Consider the following 3,227-nt stretch of genomic DNA (forward strand, 5'->3'; position numbering starts at 1 on the left):
TAGAGTATTGGATAGCATGTCCTCGCAGTATTTATACATTTCTGTATTTAACTTTCTTCTGGCAGTGCTTTAAGAGATCACGCCTCTGGTGAGAGTCCAGTGTCAGGGTCAAATGTGTTCTATTTCACCTAGAATATAGCAAACACACACCCTTGAACTGTATGCATTCTGGGCAGATCAGATATCTATTTGAAAAATCAGCATGTATAATTAAACATGGGTAAACCAGAAAAAAAAAGTGATTGACTCCTTTCTCACTGCCAGACAAGTTTGTCCTTCTGTTTGGACTGAGAGGACACAGACACTCGACTGCAGGGAGTAACATCATCACCTGCAGTTAGAGAGCACACATACAGAGACGCAGGGGAGAGAGAGTGAGTTGCTAACCACCGTGCAGACTGGTAAAGTGGATCTATCGCGTCTCATCCCCAGTTTGGTGCTTCTGTAAGTGTCGGAGCCTCAGTGTGAGACACTTCAGTCGATGATTGTGTGTTTTTAAAACTTATTTCAGGGCTGCAGCTCACAGTACACAGCAGGTGACAGGTCTGTTTACAGTGTGTGTGCTCTGAAAGTCGCCACAGCACAGAAAAGCAATCTGATATTTTACTCATTATTACTTTTTTTCATGATAGTGTTACTGTTATCGTGTATCTTGAAAACCTTTTCAGTTTAGCATGGCAAGTATGCAACTGCACTCCCCCAACCCCACCTGCATTTTAGTAAAAGGATTATCCATCTTGTTACTCATGTTTTTCAGGGCATTTGATGATTGCTAAAAGTGGGACTTCTGCTTTTATGTTTTGATTTTACAACTGGACAAAGCATTTGTTTAACTATTTAACATATTTGCTCAATAATTGCCCTTTTGTCTAAACATGATATTTAGATTTTCTTTCTTAACAAAATCTGTTTTTAATCTGTGGAATGATGTTGATAGTTTGTCTCCATTTTCATTGCCTGGCACCAGCAGCCCCCCACCACTCCAGTCATGTTGGATTCAAACTGAACATGATCTATCTAGAATTTGATGTGACTTTATTAGAGTATTTTGAGTTGTATTGATAAATCAATGCAAATTGAATGAACATCTATCTCTGTTTCCATAGTGAGGAGGATGACAAAGGAGGAGACAAGGGTGTGTGCAACCTGCACTCAAGACTCTCTCAGGTCCTGCTACCTCAAGGCCTCTGACGTGAGATCATGGGGAGCCCCTCTCTCTAGACCAGCACAGAGATCATCCTCTAGTTCAAGCTACCCATCCCCCATCCCAGGGCCCTCAACACAGTCAAAGAGAGGCAAGCTGGGACAGTGTTGGTCTGCCAGTGCCTGTCTGGACATGGCGCTGGTGATGAGCAGGAGAGGTGGTGTAATCCAGAAGAGCTGGATGGTCAACCACCAAAGCCAAAGGTTGAGCTGAAAAATCCAGTAGGACCAAGGGTGGACACTACTGCAAAAGAACACCAGCCGGGATGCAATTCAAGTCATCTCCCTTCTCAGCAGAGGAATTCTACCTGTTTTTGTCCATAATAATCTTTACTGGCACGGTACAAGTGCACAAGAGGGCAGACATGTGGAGAAGAGAGTGGCCCTGCAACTTCACATTTCCACAGGGGTGCATGACCAGGGACAGGTTTGAGGCCATTGTTTAGTCCCTTCATTTGTGCGACATCGAGGAGGATGAGGAAAACCAGAAAAAGAAGGGAACACCACATTATGGCCTGTTGTTCAAGATCAAACCCCTCATAGCCAGACTGTCAATGCATTTCTCCTCCAGCCAGACTGGGAAATAAGTGTTGATGAGAGGGTGGTGGCAGGCCAGAATTGGCTTCAGACAGTTTATGAAAGACATGCACTAAATTTGGGTTCAATGAAGGGAAAACTGCCAGATGGTGGGCCTCAGTTGGACAGCAGTTAATGAACTTTTGTCTGCTGGGAAAAGGTTGTCATTTATATGTTGACAACTTTTATATAAGCCCAGCTCTTTTTCAGAGATTTGCTGCAAATATTACAGCAGGTTGTGGAAATACACGCATTGGCTTTCCCAAAACAACCCAGAATGATCTACCAAAAAAGGCTGGGGAGGGGAGGGATGGGGAGACATGAGGTGGCCACCTTGTGAAGTGGCAGGGCAGCAAGGTGGCGACAATGTGCAGCAGTTTCCACAAAGCAAACATTAGAGGCACCACACGCAGAAGAGTGACGGAGGCCGAACAGTTCTGGTGTTCCTGATGTCTTCAGAGCTTGTAACAGCCACGTGGGTGGGGTGGACCTTTCAGATGCCTTCATCCAGCATTACTGTGTTCGAGGGAAGACTACAAGGTGGTACAAGATCTTCGTCTACCATTTTGGTGATATTGAAGTCATGAACATACATACATTCTGTATAAGCATTTGGCCATTGAACAATACCAGACTCCCATGACACACATTTAGGGAAGTCCTGATGAAGCTACAGTTGCTGCCCACCCACTCCACCCTCAGCACCACTTGCATGCACATGTACTTTGGGCAACATGACACTGCCCTGCAGAGGATCTTTGTCCTCTGCAAGGAACAAGAGAAAAAGGTGAGGACAACAGTCTACTGCAGCAAGTGTGACATTGCCTTGCGTTTCACTTCAAGCAGGAAGTGCTTTGAAGACTATAACCTAAAGTAAACACAGTACAATATTTTGGACAGTTTACAACACAACACTTCCTGCACCAGGACAGCAGCACTTCAAGGTAAGCCTGGGGGAAACCCCACGATGCCATTTTCCATTTCTGCAATATCTTGAAGTTCAAGCTATACAGCCTAAAAGCCTAAACACATATGCTGTATAATAGTGCTGCAAAAAAGCAAAAAGATTTTAAAGAAAGATTTTATTATAATCAATAATTGCTAAATGGCTCGTAGAACACAGAAGACGACATGCCAGGAAGTTTATGCTGACATGTTTCTACAAATGGAGACAGGAAATGACGTGGTGAAAACAGTGAAACCATGTATACTAAACAAACACAATAATAGAAAACAACAATAGGATGCTCACATTATTGATAGTGAGTATGAAAAACGTTGCTTCCAGTTTAGAGACATAATAAACACAAGAACAACTTACAGGTTATGTAAAGCCATACACAGCAGTGTCACAAAAACTGTCGTGAAGAGGTAGCCAACTAAATAACCCAAAAAGATGTGGATATATGAGAGCTATGAAAATAAGACACAATATACACAACTATGTA

This window comes from Trachinotus anak, unplaced genomic scaffold, assembly GCF_046630095.1.
Source record: "Trachinotus anak isolate AG129_WGS33_773 ecotype Australia unplaced genomic scaffold, CSIRO_AGI_Tana_v1 ptg000021l, whole genome shotgun sequence".
Classification (NCBI taxonomy): domain Eukaryota; kingdom Metazoa; phylum Chordata; class Actinopteri; order Carangiformes; family Carangidae; genus Trachinotus; species Trachinotus anak.